The following is a 22,405-nucleotide window of genomic DNA, read 5'->3' as shown; positions in this document are numbered from 1 at the left end:
AAGAACTTTTTCGCAAATTCTATTGTCTCCCCGCGACTTCTTGCCGCGCGGAGAAAAGTCTCTTCGCTTTGAAAGCGTCACTCGCCGAGCAAGCTTGTTATTCTTCCGTTATCGAGAGTTTCAGCGAACGCGGTGTCCTCCGACTCTCTCGCGTACCTCTACGCGTTTTTCGCGTTCCTGCCGATGTCCGGGGCGCTGTTACTACGCGCTCTCCGCGACGGGGTCACTTTTAAAGCCGATATTGTGGAACGGAGTGATCGCCGTAATGAAATTCTACGAAGTGCTCGAATAATCCCCGGCGCCTGTGGCTTCTCGATCAGCCGAACGATCTCGGCTCGGCTGTCTCGCGGCAAAAATTCGACAGGATACAGACAGCGAACCTCGCGGTTGAGTCGAAACTGCGAATTAATTGACGCGATCGGGTAACCTAACGATTCCCCCGGCAAATCGGGCGAATTAACTGCGATGCTCTCCCGGTCGCTGGTGTCGAAGGGGTGCCAACAACGCGTTCAATATTTAACTTCTCGTTTCGGTCGTATTGTACGATCGTCGCGTCGCAGGGCCCCGCTCCTCCCTCTTTCCCTTCCGCTCCATCCGGCGCACAAACGCGAATTATCGGCCCGGGGACGAAAAGTTCTCGCCTCCGAATGCCCGTTTTTAAACCTTTCGATCCGTCCTCCGTATTCCGCAGAGATCCGGTCCTCTCCTAATTCGTAAATCGTCCAATTTGCCCCGGGGACAGTCGTGCCATGTGAATCCAAGTGTCCATTTTCGGGCCGGAGAATCTCGGGAGCTGAAACTTTCAGTGGCCGGGACCATTTATTCCATTTTCTTCGGATTATCTGGTGTTTCTATTCATCCGAGAATCATCGACCGGTCCACCGTCGAGTGGGTGTTCCACATTTATGAGGCTTCGTTAGATGACGAAATTGTTGATCCCGCATGCTTGGAGTCCTTTCGCCTCCACGATTTCAAATGCTACAATTCAGAGAATTCGATCGGGAGCATAACTCGGTTATTCTAGCAGGTTTTACATGGTTTTTGGACGAGTCCTGTCATCTCGGTATCGTTTAATAAGGTTGACCTAATTCTTTACTGGGAAATGGTAAATATGGTCCAATGATTTCCCATGTCGTTCGCCTTTCTAGTTTCTGAGATGAATTACTTTCGATGCGCATATTTGATCATTTTGCGTAGACAGTCGATGGATATTTTGGAAATTTGCCTGGACTACCTTTTCAATGAATGCCATTTTTGCATCTATTCCCGAGTATTGTAAGCATTATTCGTTTAATTCTTTTTGGGACGCATAACAAAATTTGTCTTTCTATTTAACGTTGTTTCTTATAAATCAAAAAGTGTCGTAACTAGATGTGTGCGCACTTGCGTCGTTTGCAAAATTGTAAAAATACCGGAAAACGTGCGAGTAAATGGTATATCCATTTTATTTCAATCAAAAGGAATTTTTCCGTCGACAGAATGAATTCGTCCGTGTTCTGAAATTTTTTAAAACGAAAGTGTGAATTTGCATAAAGATCCACACAGTCTATTTATATCAATGTAGCTGGCCATCGCGTGTACTAGTGGACTATACGGGACAGCATTGCGGTATATTTCGTGAAATATCGCGAATACGTTCCCCATAGGTGATAATACTATTCATCCGCTCACAGTGCGCTTGTATACGACGGTTAAAAGTTGGGAATTTTATTAACGAGCCCACACCGAGTGCAGTTTCAAGTGCTAAAGCCATGCATGCAGCAGCGAGTCGATTAGCCCATAGCTCGGCCGGGGTCGGGCGAGACCACTACCAAAAGTGGACTAGTCAGATAAATTGCTCCGTCGCCTTTTAATTAGTCCGTTCAACCAAGGCATTCGAAAAACTTGCTCTCTTCGTTCCTCGTGGCATTTGCTCAGGGAGCGTTTCTTGGCTAAGTGGATGGGCCTATCAAACGGGACTTTAGAAGAACAAAAAATTTGATTAACGAATCCGCAATTTGCTATTTATATCGGCGGTGGTTTCGAATGGGAGAAGTTCTGTCCTTGGCGACGTTGAAAGGATAACGGGGTTGATTCGTAAGGGTAAAAATCCATTGCGGAGCTCGAGCGATTCAAACCGGATGCAACGGGCCGGCGCGGCGCGATGCAGCCCGACAAATTGCAATCCCGATTCGCAGCTTCTGTAATTACCGTTGATACTTGGTTCCGTGTCGCGGGGTCGTTACGCGCCACCAAAAGGTAATTTCTTACTCCGATGTAATAACACGCTCCTACGGCGCTTGTGTACACACATCGGCCGCCACTTTTGTGCAACTATTACCGCAATTACTCGTCCTCCCTGTCGATCGTTCCCCAGTCAACTGTTGCACGCGAGTTATCCGCCACTCACGACTCGATTCGTTACCCGTTCGTATCGGTTAATTAACTGTTTAACCACGAACGAGCACCGTGCCGCCGCGACGTTCCATACGAAAAAATCATCGTCCGCGCGGACTGGCCTAATTGCTCGTGACCTCTCCGCTATCTGGATTCTTGGTGTCTAACAGAGTCCGAATTCGTTTTGTCCATTTTTTTTTTTTTGGTCATTGGACTATCTCGCTGCTCGTCGCTCATGTCGAGTGTCGACCATGTTTCGAAAAATCTACGCTTTTTGACACGCTGATGGCCGTATTGATCGTGCGTGGGTGACACAATTCTTCGTCCATCTTTAATGTAACTTTGACGTCGGCAGTTCTGCCGCTGGAACGTGACAAAAGCATTTAGCAGTTTTCGAAATTTCCATCACGATATTATATATTCTCGAGTCTTTTGAACGTTGTATATTGGCTGTGTAAATGAATTCGAGGGCCTCTCAGTTGTGATTTTAGTTTAAATTCGAGTCCTTCGCATTAAAGATTCATTAATTAGTTATATAATTCGTAAATGTAGAAAATATGATGGGAACTATTTTTGACATAGAACATACGTATACGAATTTTTATGCTTTACACATTTTGTTCAGATCTGAAGATAAGTAGATGACCGGACGTTAATGAATGACTTTTGTTCTAAAATATTTGCCTAAATTAGATTTTATTAGAATTTGCAGGACCTAAAAGGATTTAAACAGTAATCACTGTCAGACACTTTAATTTTGTAGATCACCTTAATTTAATTACTTCGATTCTGTGGAATCTTAGAGATAGTTCGTCGATCAACGTATTAATTAAGGAAATTTGTAACGCGATATGCTACTATCTAGGTAGCAACCTCGGTCCGACCTCCTTCGATGCCTGATATTTTCTGAAACTTTTAACATAGCGTTTTTTTTTCATCGACTCTGTGATCCTAAGGTATATTAATGGTGATAAAATATTGAATTGGATCGATACGAGGATTCAGTCATTAAATTTTCAATGGAACCAGTCGATATAGGTTATGAAACTACTTCAATATGCAGGAATCGATGTGGATGATCATGCTACATGGGTGACACAATTCTTCGGCCATCTGTAACGATCAATTCCCGTCGTAACGCATTTGCGTAAACTGAATTTCGCCGGGATTTGTAGGATTTAAAGGGTTAAAACTGTAGCGTCCATACTAAACTTTGCAATTTTGGTCTCGTTAACTAAATTACGTCGATTCTGCTGGACTTTTAGGTGGTTCGATAGTCAACGTTTTAATCAAAGAGATTTTAAAGCAGAACATTCCTTCCTCGGCGTCTTATATTTTTGGCAAAGTCTTAAAACAGAATTCCTTTAATTACATATTTAGTATAAAGTGTAAGTGACAGGAGATTAAATTGGAACGATCCGATGGTTTCTCCATTAACATTTCAATAGAATTAGGCAAAATATCATCTGGAATTTGCTTCTTCGTTATGCAACAGGCAATATGAATGTTTTCTGCAAAAATAGCAGATAATGTCAAACGTGTATAATTTCCGTGAAACCAGTCGGTTCAGTGCTGTTCACAGTTGTCTGCAATTACTCAATCATTAACAACTTTTCAATCGATTGTTAGCATTCTGCACCTGGAACCGAACATCCTTGAAATAACAAGATTTCTCACGTTGACGATTAGTTAACACTTTCAATTCGCCCTTTGAGAAGAGAAAATCCATTTGGGTGAAAGATTCCATGATACACAAGAATCTATTATTATTTATATACTTAAATATATATTCTTTCGAAAGATGTACCTCCGAATTTAGATTTCAAACTTTTCAAATCAATTGTTAGCCAACCTATTTGCATTTGGGTTTGATACTCTAAAAATGCATTGTGAAACGGTTGATATTATTCAGCAGAAGTTTCGATTGCAGACCTTCCTACTTCGAGGTCCCTAGTTTAAAACAAGCACGAAACTTCACTCCTTTCTTCAGAGCAAAAGTACATGGCGTTTCGAAAATCGTAGTACGAGCAGTCGAGCGATGATTCCACATGCAAAAACCAGTCGAAAAGAAGGAATAACATTTTTTTGTTCGCCGCCTCGTTTTCGAGAAAAGGGAGCTTGAAAATCGGCCGAGTTCGCGTGCTCTAAGTAAGTAGATCCGGTCGGTCATGCACAAACACATCAACCGATGCGTATCTAATAACGCGTGTATTCGTTGACTCTTCAAAATCGATTCACTCGAAAACCAAGCGTCAAACGAAAATACGTCATTCCTTTTCTTCGGCTCGTTTCATTTGTAGCTCACAGGAATTTTAAACGATTCTGATGAAATTTTCACTAATAATTGATAAATGTACAAAACGCATTTTTTACATTTTCTATACAGAATTAGACAAGAAGGTCGCGGAAAACAACCTGTAGCTAATATTCCAAATTTTTTCCCCTTTTCTCTTCCTTTCTCCGAACTTAAAAATTCGAGATTCAATTTCCAAAGGAGACCACAAATTTCTCTCGATCCTTTGGGTGGTCGGTCGACTTTTTCGCTGTCCTCGACAGATTCGTTTGGTCCAAGCATCGGCAACAGGACAGAACTTTCGCCTAATTTCCCCGGTCGGAGAACTTCGCGGTGAACTCGAAGGTTCCGTATAAAAAGAGAAATTCCTTGTCTAGTTTTAATAAGACGGAAAACGTGGTGATTCGTTGGAAAGGCTTGGCGAGTCCTGCTATTAACTGGAATCGGTCTCGATCGATAGCCGGGCGCGGGTTGAAAATTAAAGAGCGCACTATTGTGAGAGAACATCGGAAGTAAATTCTCGCGAGTGATGGGGGTGGGGGTGGGGGTGGGGGAGAATCGATGAGGATCGATGTCGGCCGAAGGAGAGACGAGCAGAAAGGGGAGAGCGACCGGCATCTTTTTGTTCGACGAAAATCGGTGAGTACGAATGAAATCAGTTTTATCGGAGGGAATGTAAAGGTCTACGCCGCGAACGGCGGCGCGGATCGAGGGTTCAGGAGACGCAACAGGGTGACATGTGCGATATTCGAATGTGTGCGCTGGTTCGAGGCTTCGCTTTGAAACTGATAGACCATAAATCGCGTGCGCGAGCCCGGCCAAGATTACAGAACGTGTGCAGACACACCGGAGGGAAGCTAATGCAATACTTTGTTGAATAATGTGCGAGCAAATTGTTGCCGTACGTCCGTTTGATTACCGAGCGATTACAGCCCCGGCCACTCCGCGGTTCAATAAAATGATAAAGTGCGCCCGAAGAAAGTGCAATTTTTCTTTATTTCCTCAATTACTCGGACTCGCGCGGCCGCCAGGATTGCTCATGTTTATGCAAGACCTTGTACGGAGTAATTTCGAGGGAATCAAACAGAGATTTGTTCGCACTAAATGCACTTAATGCGTCGACTGCCAACACGGCGCGCGTAAATCAAGGGAATCCGCGCAAGTTTATGATCCTGTGTTTCCGGAAATCATTCTCCAAGTTTTGCGAAAACTACGGTATTGGTATTCATAGTTTCGAATAATTCTGGATCTGCTAAAATTCATAGGCTAGGAAGCTAATATTGATTTAATCAGAATCTCTTAACACTAGATTGCCGGAGCGAGTCATTTTGAGTCATTTACGATTTTATTTAAATAATTTTTTATTAAACATATGTTGGCTTTTAATAGAATTATCAGTTTAGACCAAATTCAGACAGACCAATCTCTCAGAATCACTAACCGACCTTCTTTTTCATCCGGCAATCTAGCGTTAAAATTATTTGATAAGTACGTAAGCTTTTAGAAGAGGTCGAATTATTAATATCAATATTTTCAGTTAATTCTGGATTTACTGAAACTCGCGTTTCTCGATCAAACGTAAATATTTTATTCTTTTTCACGTTTGTACGGTTTTCTTTTACAGTGAGTGCTCACGTTGGAACGTGCAATGCTTGCACGAAGTCTACAGTTCGCTCATTAAACTTTATCAACCTTTTTACTATAATGAGTTTTTCGCAAGCGTGTGTGATACGTATCCATAAAATTCGTAGTCCGGTATTATGAAACCAAAGCAAAACCACGTTTCGCGTACGCTTCTTTTTTCTTTTTTTTTTCTTTCATTTTCGTGTCTGTAAACCAGTCGGGGGAAATATATGTACAAATTTTAATGTATGCACCTGGTGCAATTAGTAGATTGCATTCATGAAATTCCTAATTCTCCGGAATTAAAATTCTAAGAAAACCGATGTTCTCTCGAAATTATTTGTTCGAGTTATTTTGTTGCGTCCTGTATAAGAATATTTCAACGTTTAACGTTCCGTAATTATGATAGATTTATGAGGTTCAATTGCAGGAAGGAATTTCGAAGAAAATACAGATTATACCGTGGCTGTAGTCGCGTGACTCGCGTGTGGTTCGTGAAGGTTTGAATTTAGGAGTCCATTGACCTACATTACATGTCCGAGCACATTTTAACGTATCCACCATACCATGACCCATATGTTGGACAAAATGGTTTTGACGCATGAGCGTATGAGCAACATATGGCACACACGGATGCATTTAACTTATTCTAGGCCGTTTCTCGGAACGTGTGAACAGTTTTCCAGTTCTATTTACGGGGACTATTAAATCTGAAGTCTTCTTTAACGTGGCCGACACGAAACTCGCATTAGGGCCTAGAACATTTCCGTTTAAACTAATAATCAATATTTAAATAATTTTAGTACCGACAATAATAAAATTCTTTTGTAATAGGCTTCTGGTAGGCAAAGTGTTAAATTCAGTTAGGTTCAATTCAAAATAAACAACCTTTAACACTAGGTTTACGGAACACTAAAAATAACAAGAACGTGCTACCCACATTTTTAGCAATATTTGTAAAATAACATATATCCAAAGAAATAAATTTGTTAAATAATTTCTCACGTATGCATTATTAGAATCTTAATAATTTTAAATTAAAAATATTAGAACCCGTTGTTTTGACGGGTCCCGTGAACCTAGTGTTAAACAATACTACTTATCCCATGGTCAAACATTAAAGACATTCTTTCCAATTAGTAAGATATCGATTTTGGGGTGAGCTCTTTTTTTAAAAATGTTTTTTTCAAAACCAAGGGAGATGCATCACTTTCGAATAAATATTGCAGGCCTGAAAAAAAGATTTTAATTTGTCGGACAGTGTAATGGACGACGCGGGAACGATACGAATACATGGCGAGGCGCGGAGAGCGAAATACATCCAGTGCTTGCGAAAAACAATATTGTTATATTAAAAGCCCCTCGCTCCGGTATTACTTGAAATGGGTCAAATGCCGACTGGATGTCGACTCGGCTAGAGTTAAAGAAATCATACAGGTCAGTTGCCAACTCCCGGCGAGCTTATTATTGTTGTGTCATCCCGAGACTAAAAAGACCTAGACGTAATCCATCTTGGGAAGCTAAAAGGATGACACGTTTAACTCCATTCAGAAAAGCAGGCCTGTCACGTGTCACAATCTGGACACGAAAGCGTCAAACTACACATTCTCTGATCCTACCCAATCGCGTGCAGAGTTCGCGATTCACGCTTAAATATTAGCCCGAGGAAAACAGGTCGATGCGTTATCGGGTTGAAGTGTGACAGCAACGAGCCGGAATCTTTCGCGTCCTTTACAGAACAATAATTATCCTTCAGCACTTATCGTGATTTTTTTTTTATTTATGTCAGAAAATTTAAGGAGATATTCCGATTTTGAGTGACGTTCTTTTACCAATTTTTAGGTACAGACAGGTTTTAGATATTGCCAAGAAATATTCTGAATGCGTGGACACGATTAAACCCTTTCCTAAATTAATATCTAATCAATATATTTTAATATTATTAATTTAATATTATTATAAAATAATTAATATAGTTTTTATATTAACCCTCCGAAAGCCGACTATTCTTAACATTTTATTATTATTAATTACTTAATTGTAAAATTATATTATTATTATGGACAAAAATAAGATATACTTTATCTAGTGAGAATGTTTAATGAACAGCAGGTAAGCCCCTACGTCTCCTTGGTTCCATCAATAGGTCATTACGTACCTAATTTGCATAACCATTTGCATACTACATACGAAAAAGCTGTATTTTCACGCATTCAGCTTAATAAGAATTATTACCATATTATTTCCTTTATGAAACTGAAAAATGTTTACTTTATATGTTATTTCCAGATACAGAGAATGTATAAAAATTGTTATGCATTTATTTATCAAGGTTGTCTCCAAAATTTTTTCATGACGCATTAGTATTAATTGTAATGAAACTAATTTTTACAAAATTTGAGATTTCTTTTTTAATAATTTTTTCTACTTTCTGTATAGATTAATATTTTGTGAAAGAACTCGATAGCCGCTGCATCTTTTTCGTCAGTCGTATTTCCTCGCATACTCGATATAAAAAAAACAAGGTTACTAATGGTTAATTTGACGTGACACGTGTTACAGATTGAAACATCTGTCATGCTTAGGAGATGTAAGTGAGTCATCTCGGTGTGATGCATCCTGACGTGTGATATTATTATCTGACATTGCTCCAAGATCAATATAATTTGTTGTGCACGTGATTCCGATTTTTCATGAATTTTTCACAATACTCTGCCGAATGAGTCAAATTCAGAGATGATGTAAGAAGTTTTGCCGCATCTTCCGCTATATATAGCATATACGTGCACAGCATGTATACATAGCAATTATACGTGTATAGTAGAGTTGATACTATGCCTTGTCCGTTCTCTTTCCTTGGCAATGAAGTGCACAATTCTTGGCACTTGACAATTAGGTCATCGTCGGTTAAGGAATTTATGATAGGTCGTAATTGCCTGGATCGTGCTTGTCGAGTCGCAGAAAATGACATGTTTCATATTTTCTCTAATTAATGTTGCTCCTATAGTTTGCTGCACTGCGATTACTCTGCACAGAATTGCTATAGCGTCGTTACATCATAAACTTTAATGAAAGATAAAAATCGTGTGTACAACCATTCTCTATAACGCTTTATTTCCTGTCATTATATTCATCACCTCGTACGCACTAATCGTCAAGAGTGCAGTTTTATGCATTTATAGTGTTCATAAATTTACAACATCCCAGTATATTTACACTGTACTTACAATTTTTAAAAAGCTTCAAAACAGAATAAAATTTGAGACAGTAGAAAGATTAAAAAAATTTAACGACATCGATATACATGATTATTATCAACTCATTGAAGTTACCTTTGAAAGGAAGAAATAGCTATTCAGCTCCTGTTGTTTGAAATCGATGCAATTTTTACACTTTATAAAGAGTCTAGAGACGTGTCATTTAATGTCAGACAAACCCTTATTAGAACTAGGGTGAACGAACAAGGATCGATACTCTGTAAGAATTAAAAATAATTCATGAAAATGGAAACTCGCATAAAGATCCACAACCCTTGCCATTACACTGTAGAGCCATCAATTTCGCGGCAGGCCCTTATTAGAGCTAGGGTCAACGAAGAGGGATCGGTGACCTACAAAAATTCGAAGCGGTTCATGCAAAGAAAAACTTGCATGGTGAACCACGATCCTCAGAGTTTGATTCGAACACGCGAAAAGGACCACTATCTCGAGATTCCCTTACAAGACAAACGATTCGCATAGCGCTCGGCAAGCCCTTATTAGAGCTGGGGTCAACGAAGAGGGATCGGTAACCGACAAGAATTCGAAGCAGTTCATGCAAAGAAAAACTTGCATAGTGAACCACGATCCTCAGAGTTTGATTCGAACGCGCGAAAATGACCACTGTCTCGAGATTCCCTGAGGAGAAAAATGAGTCGCTGAGGACTCGGCAAGCCCTTATTAGAGCTAGGGTCAACGAGCGCGGATCGATACGGCGAATGATGTCCTTAATCCGGCCGTTCGAACGAGCGTGGATCGCGGGGGCCGACCGTTACAACGAAATTACATCACATTTGCGAGGCGGCTGCTCTCGGCCTTGTTCCATTGCGCCCCGACACTTTAGAACTTGAAATTATTTTGAACGAGCACCTTACGCGGCTCGCAATCTGCTGCGTGCGCGCCTGAGCGTCTAAGAATCCGCCCCCGCATCGCGGAGTTATAACGGCGGTCGTTGCAAAGGCTTCGGGAAACGCGGAACGAAAAGCACCTCCCGGGAAATTGAATCGACGCGCACCGCGCACTGGTAAATAGATCTCATCTTTTTCTCTCCTTTTTGAACTCTCTTCTCTCTCTCTCTCTCTCTCTGTTTGTCTTTCTTCCCTCTATACCGTCGCGCCGTCCTGTTTTTCTCCGGCTACTCTTGCTTCCCTTGTTCTTTCTCTGTCTCTCTTTTTTTTCGGCGGCTAGGGGATGAGGATGCAACGCAGAGGAGGTGAACAAGGGCGAACGAAAAGCAGACGAGAGGAAGGAAATCCAATTTGTTCGGATTGCTAAATGTCTCGCCGGTTGCACGCGATGCAAACACCCTGGGTCAGCATAATCTCGGGAAAGTAGCAGAGATTAGAGGCGAAAGGCGCGATTACCCGATACCAACCCCACGGCACCACCATCCCCCGAACGTTCCACAACGCGATTTTTATCGGCCGACGAATTCGATTGAGCTATCGGCCCCGGATCGGACCACCGCTGTAACGGCGATACTTCTCGATAGGGATCGATAGGGGATTGAATTCACGGGTTACGACAGAGAAATTCTTGGGGGCCGACAGCTTTTTTCGGAAACTTCCAAAGGTTGCCTTCGTCGACTATCAAATTCAGAGCTTGTTCGTGGGTGTTTTTTCTTTTATCTCGTCTAATCATAACTCATGCTCCCTCTGTCCCATAATAATGGTAGTAAGTGAATATTCAAACGGGAATTATTGGCGAATGTAGCTGTAAGTTATGTTGTAGAGCGAAATTGCAAAGCCTTCAGTGGAAATCAATGTTTCAGGACATCTGTCATTCGTTTTGACACATCTTTCAATTTTTAGGTTCACCTAATTATTACGAATTGTAACTATTTTTCGAATTTCATCCGCTGTTTTTATCTCCGTATATAAATTTATTTCCGTAATTGTTTTATTTCAGTTGAATATCAGATCATTGTAAAAGTAAGATGAAAAAAGAGATTTTGAAGAACGATGGTTCCAATAATCTTAAGATCACGCATAAAATGCAGTAACCAAACTATTGAAAAAACCAGAAGCTATCTGAACACTCGAAATACAAGTTGAGAGAAATATTTTTAATTTATTGTTTAATTTAACACTAAACCTACCGAGCATTAACAGTATCTGGTAAATATTGTCGTATAAAAATGGCAACCCTAAAATTGGGATTGTCCGTAATTTTCGATATAATAAATGCTTGGGCAAGGAAATTTATTCTATTTTCCATAAATGAATTTTTATAGTTTCAATAATTGTGAAATATAAAACCGATCATTTTGACCGTGGTAGGTTTAGTGTTAATCTAGTTTTTTGATAATAAATGTTGCGTTCTATATTCATTTTCTTTTGCTACTATTATTATGGGACAGAGAGAGTATTTAGTTACCACATGTCTTTTTAATAATACTCATTTTCACTAGAACAAAATACTAATAATAATACTAGTAATAGTAATACTAATGATAATTGCTAATAATAGTAAATGGATTTCTTAAAAATGGACATAGCCAGTTTTAATTTTATGTTAATATTCACTTGTAGTATAAATATCGATAGTAATGTTACCACACGTTTGTACTTACTTTGTTTAAAAAGCGATGGAATATTTGTCTCCGTTTCGCTAAAACTCCGGCCTAACGAATTCATTTAATCATTTGCTTAATCGCCGAACGGTCGATGGTGAGATTCAACTGACCCAATTACGTAGCCGATCAGTTATCGAATTATCTGTCGTTTAGTTTGAATTTTCACAATATCCCTTGCGACAGAAGCGCGTTACAAAATGATTCGATCGTACTCGCGATAGTTATTTACGTCAGATATGTTCGCCAGGAGTGTTCGTTGCGCCGCGCCGCGCCGAGCTGATTCGTTCTTTTCACTTTTATAAATGAAATCTACCCACGTAGCGTCTTTATACTTCATCTTAGAAGGTTCCACCCACTCGAAGCAAATATTTCCTCCTTGCCGCACGGTAAACTAGATTTCTCATTTGATGTCGAAAAATAAGATGCAGCTACGCGGACCTATCTCTGCTTCCCTTCGGAACGCACGGATGAAGGTAAATGATTCCTCCGAAACGTTTCCGCGGAAATGAAAAATAAATTCGCGGTATTCACGGTTCTGCGTTACATCTGTCAGAAGAACACGATCGTGTTCTTTTTTTCTTTCTAAAGATTGCATGTTGCAAGAAATCACCCATGAACTACACCCATTTCCGCTGTAGCCGCGCTGTGATTGGTCCGTGGTTTTCGTTGATAACTCGTTACCAAGGAAAGGAAAAAGTCACACCGAATGAACTGAGGAACCACCCCTTTCAAGGTGGAGATCCGACATTTTTTGGGACAGCCTGTAGAGGATCCTTGGAACCCGGTTCATTCGAATTGTATCGCACGGAACCGCGGTTATATCGAGCAACCAGGTTACCAATTTCCGTATCGGTTCGCGGCTCCGTAATGAAAGTAAACGAATTAGAGCGCGGAGAAAACAGCGCCGGAAGACGGGACGAGCGACAAGGCGATTCAATTCAGATGGCAGACCTTTCCCCCGTTTCTAAAGATCTTTTGTCGGTTACGAGACGGAGGAGAGCCGGTAGCCGAGCAATTTGCAACCCTATGGATGCGTCTCGTCGCTGCACACTATATCTTACCCCTCTCGAGAGCAGCTCCTCGAACCAATTGGCAGTCCTCGCCAGAAAAATGTCGAGACTCGCGCCAGCTTTTCCACGCGAATCCCCCTTCTTCGTGGTGGCTGTCGCGCGTGCCCGCGTGGGCGCCATGGCGTATGACCATTAAGGTCATGGGGTCAAAGTATCTCGAACCTGACATTCCTTCCCACGAACGATTCGCCGCACCGTCGAATTTATGAGCGTCTGCCGCCGCGCCGTTTTGGCCCCCTTCCTGCCCACCGCGATGGCTCGCGTTATCTCTTTGGCTGATGAGTCTGACGATTTGGAATGATTTCACAGCGACGGGAATACTTCACCGAACACTTTGCTACCCGGGACGATGGCGATATGGGTTCTTAACGTTTGCGCTTGCCGACGAGGTTCCTATACATTTTTCGTTAACCCGTTTACGCGTGTCACAATATACGCAAATGAAAACAAGTGAAGCGTTATTTAATTGAACGGGCTCGTTCATTGTTGGAGTTGATTCATGCAAGAATACTCGACTGACAAACGATAATTTCAAAATGGCTATTAACCCTGGCTTCGAAGCTCAATTGTGGCCTGTATTGAAGTTTAGGAATGACAATTTATAATTTTCCGTTTATTAAAATTATTAAAATAAGGATGACATAGTTATTTGGCTTCCATCCCTTGCAATTGAGCAGAGAATTTTTATTTTGCATAAATATCCACAGTCTAGTGATTCTAATATCGAATGAGTTTATCTCGATGTATTACCGGGAATGATTGACGGTGTCGTCAGCCAAATCTCGTAGATCAGCGACTTCAGCAGCATCTGAAACCAAAATGGCGACTAATTTTATTTCCCGATAGCCAGCGACTTGGCACGTTAACGATGCTGTAGTTTTTATTTATCGAGAGGATCGATAAACGGTCCTCGAAGGTCGAAAGGATCCAGGATGACGGCGAGGCCTCCGGAACGCGGAGAAACTACGTTAGGCGTAACACGCCAGAGAAGATTGGCAATTTTCGCAAAATTAAGCGAATTGAATCGAATTATGTCGAGCCGGTGACGTCAGCGTTGTAACCCGCTGAATTGGCGAGAAATGTGACTCTCTTGCGTCGTCGCTTACACATCGATGACTTTACTCGTCTTGCCTGAGAGTGCTCCGTAAGAACACTTGCTGATGAACCTTGGATGCATGGCCGATGATTAATTTTTTGCGGAAATTCGTGTCTCGTTTGCGGACGTCAGGGATTTCGATTCGATGTCGAGCGGTTTATTTTGATGGATCTGGGTCGAGTTTAATGGGTCGATCTCTCTGCAGGGAGCTTCGAAATTGTGAGCTTTAATCATCGCATGAATAAACGTTAATGAATGTCAATGGAAGAAATTGTAGCGACGCGATTAAATGCAATGACAGGAGCTTTCGTTTCTGTCTTCTTTCTTAACGCCGTTCATCTTTAAAGTTGCACAGTTACAGTATTATATTACATTATATAATAAAACTAACTAATATAACTAGATTATAAAATGAAAAAAAAAAAACATTATCAAGAAAATGCAATTGTTATTAAGCCTACTAATACGATTCGCAATAACTGCATCGAAACAGAACGTGAACATTTTCTTTTCTTAAATGATCTCGAAAGAAACGGTTTGATTATGTTCGTAAAGGTAGCTTCTTGGCTCGTGATGAAAATTGCTATTGCCGTTGCATCATTTCTGAAGGAATTCTCCGGGATGTGAATCATGATGGTCTCAAATCTATTGTATAAATAGGCACCGATAAGTGACGCGTTAAAAACATGAATTGGACAAAATCGAAGAAAGAAACGAACGGAGAAGAATGATCGGTGTAGGAATCCATGACCTAGCGCACCGTTCGTGTCACCCTCGGCTCCCTCGAAACAACTCGAAAACTGACCGCGGCGTCGCGAAAATAGCAAATTCCGCGGCGATTTTTCTACGGAAGAATCTGCTGGCACGAAGAAGTGACTCGCAATATTCACGGCCACTAATAATTCCGAATACCCGCTCGAATTGATTGAAAGAGGCCGGGGCTGTATAAATTCCTCGTCCGAGGAACGCCGGCGAAAATCAATAACCCAATCGGACAAACTGAATCCCCAGCTGAAAATAAATTCATCAAACCGGCGGTGGCTGGAGCTCGTGGTGGAACAAAAAAAAAGAAGCGCTCGCTAGAGAGAAAACGTAGAAGGGAGACGGATAGTGCGAGAGAGATGAAGAGCGAGGAGAAAAAAGAAGGAAGATGGCTGCCGCCCGCATCGGTGCGAAAGAACAATGGAATTCGACGCGGAGAGCCGTTTGTTGATCGAAAAGGTCAGAACGAGCTGTCTCGGGGAAGGCGTTAATTGACTTTAAACCACGATGGTTTACAGTGTCGGCGCTGCAGAACGGCGGATAGGAGAGCCTCGGCGTCAGGGAGGACGGGGTGTGCGAAGTCAATTAGCATAGGCACGAAGTTTGCGGCTCCAACGCGAAGCTGCCAGGTGACGAGGGTGGCTCGAGGAAGAGCAAGGGTGCTCCCGGAAAAGGGGTTCCGCCACCGGCAGAGGGGTAGGGGGACAGAGGGGGTGTGGGTGGCAGCAAAGTAGATCAACTGTCGACCGAAGAGAATGTTGCAGCCCGGAGGGCGTTCCGTGTCGGCGTCGATGACTTTATAAAGTCATCGCGATGCGAGTCCTCGGATAATCGGCCGACCCCGTGGAATTTCGACTGTCTAATTGGTGGCACGGATCAATCGAATTATACCGATACCCCTCCCCTCCCTCCACCCGTCATTCGTCATTGATGCATTCGATCTTCCTATGCGCTGGTTACCCCGGATTATGGGCATTGGTGCTTCTGCTATCGGCTAGACAGTTTTCCTCCGATATAACACAACGACGTTTATTTCGAAATTAGAAAGTCTTGAGACCGCTTACCGCCAAAAGGAGAGGGTATGACGTATGACTTAACCCACCGATGTTCGGGTCTATTTTAACCCCCGGAAATAAAATCGCTATTTAATGATTCGATTAACGAACTCTTTCGCCGAAACGATCCGCGCACATTTTGCGTAAATGTTCTTTGCGTCAAAGCTGACGAGTCGTGTCGCTCTATACATAGAAACCATAAATTATGTTATATTTCATTCGCAGCAGTGGCGGCCGGGTTTTTCGGGCGAATTTCATTATTTGCTGTCCGAAATTTTCGTGAAATTAAGCACCCGCGATTCGAACGAATTCAGGCAAATTTGTATCACGGAATGGACGTGATAAAATTTTAGTTTCGAGCTAGCGCGGCGCGATGCGGCACACCAGCCGGAACGTTTCCTCGGGAAAAACTCAGTGGAAAAATGTATGGCCGCCGGTATAAACCGGTTTCCGGAAAAGCGTGGAAATTCTGTTGTATTCCGTGTGATGGGGAGATTATAAAATATAAAACGTCGGTGCACACGGGCGCGTATCCGTGTGCAGCTTTCAAATTTTCATGCTGCACGCATAAATACTTGTGAGTGCGTGTGTGCATGTGTGTATTACACGCGGCGCGGCGTGCAACGCAGCGCATCCACATATAAATTGACTTGATAGATGGAGTCCAGTAGATGGAATATGAAATCGAAGCATAAATTACGGGAATGAATGGGAACCGAAACAAATATCAATGGAAATACACCGATTCATCTTTATAGATCGCGGACGACGACCAGCAACGTGTTGTTTCGTGCGTGAATATGACCATTGGCAGGCGTTAATTCTATCGAAAATTCCAACCGGTGTTTAAATCATCGTATCTCGGGGACACGAGCAATGATCGTTTAATATTTAACATTTTTCATTGCGTAACGCGCTGAACCTTCCGCGCGGTTTTTATTTATTTAACGTCGCGTCGGTAAATTGCTGTTATTACACTTTATGCCAGATTAAAATGTAAAGCATCGACTGCAAGAACTTGGAACCAAAAACTCGAAACCTGGAGATATCTTTTCTTCCTTTAGTAGCTTTAACACTAAACCTACCTAGTCTTAAAAGTAACTGATATATGATTTTGTGCGGTTAGTGTTATAATACATGCTCTGCTAAATGTATCTATTTAATCATTCCTCACGAAAGCATCTTTACAATTTGAGTAATTGTAAAATAAAAACTCTGGAACCGATCATTTTGACCGACGGTGGTAGATTTAGTGTTAATAGACATAATAGACATGGACATTCTTTAATTTTTTAATTCTCTCTTCTGTTTTCAGTTTCGTCTCCTCGGTATTATCGTAAACGCGTAAAATCCACAAGCTAGGACACTTTTTATTTATTCGGATCCCAAGCAATATTCTAGCGAACACTCCTCCCTTCACCCTGATTTTTATACACAGCGACAGTCGCAAAGTTTGTTCACGGCCGACTCCAATATTTTCGTAGTGCGCGGATCTGCTAGAAAATTAAAAGCACGGATCGTTCATAATAGACGCGACGTTATTTGTTTGCCGAGGAGAGATTTGCGCGGAGTGAACCCACCGCTGAAATATCAGCAACCATTTTGCGAAGGTTTACGTCCATTTCCGGCGGTGTGTAAACACATTTCTGCACTTACAGCGCGAAGATGACGTTTACGGGAGATGTAGTTTCACCGGAAACAAGGCGAGGATGAAACCTCAACTCGGTGAGCATCGCCGTATGTTGTGATTCAACACCTTCTTGCGTAAATACTTCCGCTGAACCTAAACACGCGCACGTTAATATACACCGTGGATTTACTAAACTCCGCTTCCACTGGCGAAACGATTTCATAAAATATGGAATATGTCAGCGGAACTGGAAACGTCCGTTCATTTCGCTCGGATTTCACCGGGCGAAAAAGATGTCCAGACATCCTCTAATTCTCGTTCATCCTGCACGTACACTGCCCCCAAAGAGAAACTAAATTCTTCCCCACTTGCTGCAATCGTAAATAAAATAATACACGCTACTGCTCAAAAATATCGTCTAACTAGACTGCAAATCCTATGCATATGTTGCGAAAATCGAAAGTAAAATAATTTAAAAGAATATTGAATTGAAGAACACAAAATTTCCAATTCTCGCAACATTGTCAATATTTGAACTACGACGATTTCGTTACTAAATACAGTACAATAATAAATTTGGACTTATTTTAAAGCTCTACTTTGACAGTCCATTATTCATTGTTTTCTAGGATATGTATGCATGGTATAACAGGTGAATGACCGAGGACACGCTTTTCGTGGAAAATGCTAGAAAGTGAATCGTCTGTACAAACATAGAAATTTTTTTTATAAATAAATCTATTTCAGATTTAAGGGTTGAATCATCCTCTTTGCAACGCCTACTTAAAACTCAGAGTATGATTCTTTTGCCTGTTGTATAGAACAAACATGAGGCCACCTATGGAGGCTTATTATAATAAAAGGTGATTTCGACTTATTTGATAAGAAATAAAGTGGAAGACTCATTGTAGACTCGGCTGCATCATCAAATGAGCTTGCAGAACAGTTGGAGACAGGCGAAGTTACTGTTTGCAACCGTTCACAACAATTCAGCAGGGTGGACAAATTTTGTTCAGCAAAAAATTCGCAGAACTTCCCGAACGACCAAATAAATGAGATGCTCGTTTAAAAGCAAAGTCCATTAACTTCTCCCGAAAGAATCACGTTCGTTTCGGGCGGTTAACTAGGCATGACCCCTTAACAACGTGGCCCCGCAAACGACAAGGCCGCAATCACGCGAACGGCTCTCGCTCGATCGCGAACCCGAACCCCCCGAAGTTTCGAGTTCTTTAAACAGCCCCTGCATCACCCGGGGGCAGTGGACGAGGAAGATTGCTCCGTACATTCAGCGATCATAGAGTATCCTTCATCCGGAGTCCTTTATTCCAGCGGCCCGTTTCTTCCCGCGAAACCTTACGCTGGAAACCGACGCGACGGTTACAACGTTTTTATGGGACATGCCCCCTGGAGAGAATCCGAGTGGGAGGGTGCGCAGATTCATCCGGGCTCGTTTAGATACGACTGCTCCGCCAATTCAGATACACCGAAATTGCGCAAACCGGCGGGCATAACCGCGGCAGTAAAACCTTCATCGTGCTTCCCTACCACCGTCGCTGCCAACCCCTCACCCTATGACCCATCGCCACCGCTACACCCCCATACACTCTTTCCGATACCCTTCTTCCTTCTTACCCATCTTTCTCCTCTCCTCGACCTTTGAGCCGACCTCCTCCCCCTCTCCCCCACCCCCCGCTTCCAGCCAAGCTTTACGTTCTTTCGTCTCGAGAGACCGGAGACAAAGATGTCCGCCATTTCTCGCGCGAATCAAACGGTTAAGGGTGGACTCGCAGCGCCAGTCCGGCGAAAGATTTTTTTATGGGACTCGTATGGTATCACGCGACGTTTACAGTGTTCCTTACTGATCCCCCTCGCAAGGCTTTTCAAATGTCCGGTGTTATAGAATGCTCGGTTATGGTCGTCCCGATGGCTGCTGGAAATGCACAGTGAAATGAACATGTAGGCTGTCCGAAGGCGTTTCCTGACGACTTCGTTCACGACCGTGGCTCCGGTACATTTTATTTATCAATTTTTCTGCAGACAGCCTTCAGCCTGGCTGGTTTGAGTGGACACCCTTTAAAAACTCTTGTTTAGCAAATAATAATATGAAAAGTAGTGGTAAAGGAGAGACTCCCATCTTTAAATTTAACCCTTTGCACTCGGCGCTATTTTAATTCTAAAACTGAATATTTCTTCCGTCTTGGAATATTTTCATTTTATTCATACGAAACTGATCCGATTTCCACATGTAATATTTAAATACTTTCTGTAATTTCTTTGAAATAATGCCACAATAATTATTAGTGGCGCTTCAGAGTCACCGCTCGAGTGCAAAGGGTTAGTATTGGTGATTTTAATACTGAATGAAATTTTTTAATGTAGGAAGAGCTGTTTGATACTAAACCTACCACCGTCGGTCAAAATAACCGGTTCCAGATTTGTTTATTTTACAATTACTGAAATTACAAAGACGTTTTCGTGGGAAACGATTAAATAAATATATTTAGTAGAGCATGTATTATAATACGAACCGCACAAAATCCAAATCCAAATAAATCAATCTCGACATTTTTTTAAGACAACATGTGTCAGTTACTTTTAAGGCTCGGTAGATTTAGTGTTAAAGCTAAGGACTCTGAAAATAGAAGCGTTCGAAATGAGTCCCGACTGTTTGCCACGTTCATAAATTTGATTTCTTCAATTTGGCACGCCGGTGCGAGATCTAGGATTTCAATTAAGTTCAAATTTGATCGCGGGACAAACTCCCATAAAAGAATCGCCGGAGGTATCCCCCATTTCTATGATGAGGTTCGCGCGTTCGAAGAAATCTGTCCGCGGCAGAAATTTCAGCGATGCGCAGGACGCTTATGAAGTTCCCGCGCAATTCCGAAGTTTAATAACTTTTCACATATGTACGTGTCGCGCGAACGAACTTGAAGGATCGCTCGAAGGAACAATTCGCGAAGTTCTCAGCCGTCTCAGCGGCAACGTCTCCGCGGGCATCGAAATCACTAATTTTAGAGGCATTGCTGCGGTGATCCCTGTTGAACGTCTCGACGAACAGATCCTTGAATTGAATCTATATTGATTCACGCTAAGTGGAATAGTTTAGCAGTCATTCTGCACGCGAATTTATAACGAGGTCAGCGTTTTCGCTGACGGTAACTATCGGACGGATTTTATGCGTTTGTCACAAAAATGAATTGCAGGCCATGTACACCATAAGGGCTTTACACCACCCAACATGGTCCACATTTTTGTTCCATAAAACAGTTAAAAAAAAAAAAAAGAAAATAGTACATCAATTTTTAAGATGTAAAGGATACGCGTGCCCAAGGCTCGCTGAACAGCAGAGGTCTATACTAACCCTTAGCACTCGAATGGCGACTGTAAGGCGCCACTAAAAATTGGTGTATCATTATTCAAAATATATTTTACATTATTAAATTTGTTTGTATTTAATAGGTTGCTAAACATTTCAGTATTCTACGAGTAAATTGCACCATTTTCGTATGTACCTATAACATACGAATTATTACTTCGATATTAATGGTTATTATATTAGATTGGACTAGATAATCAATTATATTAGACTGTGGATTTTCATGCAAAATGAGAATTTTCTGCATCAATTGCGAGAAGCAGAGAATAAACGCAAATGTATTTCCAGCCTTAGCAGACGCGATGCATGAAAATAATAAGACAGTCATCTTTAATTTCTCTGATTGTAGTGTTTCAACCCTTAGCACTCGAATGGCGACTGTCAGGCGCCACTAAAAATTGGTGTATCATTATTCAAAATATATTTTACATTATTAAATTTGTTTGTATTTAATAGGTTACTAAACATTTCAGTATTCTATGAATAAATTGCACCATTTTCGTACGTATAACATGAAGGAAAAATATAGAAGGGAAATATTCTGGGTCGAAAGAAATGTTCCGTTTTGGCGTTAAAATAGCTTCGAGTGCAAAGGATTAAAATATATTATTATTGTATCTGTTAAAAATCTCACAACTTCGATCCCCGATTGTTAGAGCCAATAAAACTTACTATACACAATTTCGCAATACCCAGAATCAGAAAACGAACCAGAACGCGTCCCCGCAATAATCTCACGAAGGCTGTCAGATCAAAGCGTCAATGACCCAGGCCAAAGTGAAAAAGTCAAACCATAACCATGCCGTTTCCCGGGTTCAACGATCAGCCCATTCCGGTCCGAGGATAAGACGCAAACTGGTGAACGCGGTACCCTAAACGAGTCCAATAGCTGTGGGGCAGAACCGAAACAATTAACAAGGAGGGAAGAAACTAGCGAGCCCCTAAACTGACCTAACTCTGCCGAGAGTCGTTATGCGTGATTTCGATCGTGTCGCTGGAATCCTCCCTCGTCGGGGCGGGCTTCTCTCGGTTCCGGTAATTGCTGCTCCGAAACAAGCGCGATAGGAACACGGTCGGAAGACACTTCTGTCCTTCGGTTCTTTTCCAAGAAGGGTGCAGAGCGAGAGAGAGAGAGAGAGAGAGAGAGAGAGAGAGAGGGAGAGAGAGAAAGAGAGTGAGGGGAGGACAAGGCTGCGGGCAATTTGAATCGTCCGTCTTGTTAGCGCCGATAGGCAGAAAGAGGAGCGGCTTCGGATCCGAGTTTACCGCGAGAGGGAACGTTCTCGCTT

The 22,405-nt window shown here is 41.9% G+C and overlaps 2 long non-coding RNA genes across 2 annotated transcripts in view; one reads left to right on the top strand and one right to left on the bottom strand.

The window, feature by feature from the left end:
- Positions 1-12,140, bottom strand: part of LOC143355813 (uncharacterized) — a 128,486-nt gene extending 116,346 nt beyond the window's left edge. Inside the window, exon 1 of the long non-coding RNA XR_013082564.1 lies at positions 12,122-12,140. This is a non-coding gene — a long non-coding RNA (uncharacterized LOC143355813). The remainder of the gene's footprint in view (positions 1-12,121) is intronic.
- Positions 4,796-22,405, top strand: part of LOC143355791 (uncharacterized) — a 31,470-nt gene continuing 13,860 nt past the window's right edge. The window contains exon 1 of the long non-coding RNA XR_013082559.1: positions 4,796-5,308. This is a non-coding gene — a long non-coding RNA (uncharacterized LOC143355791). The remainder of the gene's footprint in view (positions 5,309-22,405) is intronic.

This window comes from Halictus rubicundus, chromosome 1, assembly GCF_050948215.1.
Source record: "Halictus rubicundus isolate RS-2024b chromosome 1, iyHalRubi1_principal, whole genome shotgun sequence".
NCBI classification, from domain to species: domain Eukaryota; kingdom Metazoa; phylum Arthropoda; class Insecta; order Hymenoptera; family Halictidae; genus Halictus; species Halictus rubicundus.
Note: the sequence above shows the minus strand (reverse complement) of the source record. Positions and strands in the feature narration are given on the sequence as shown.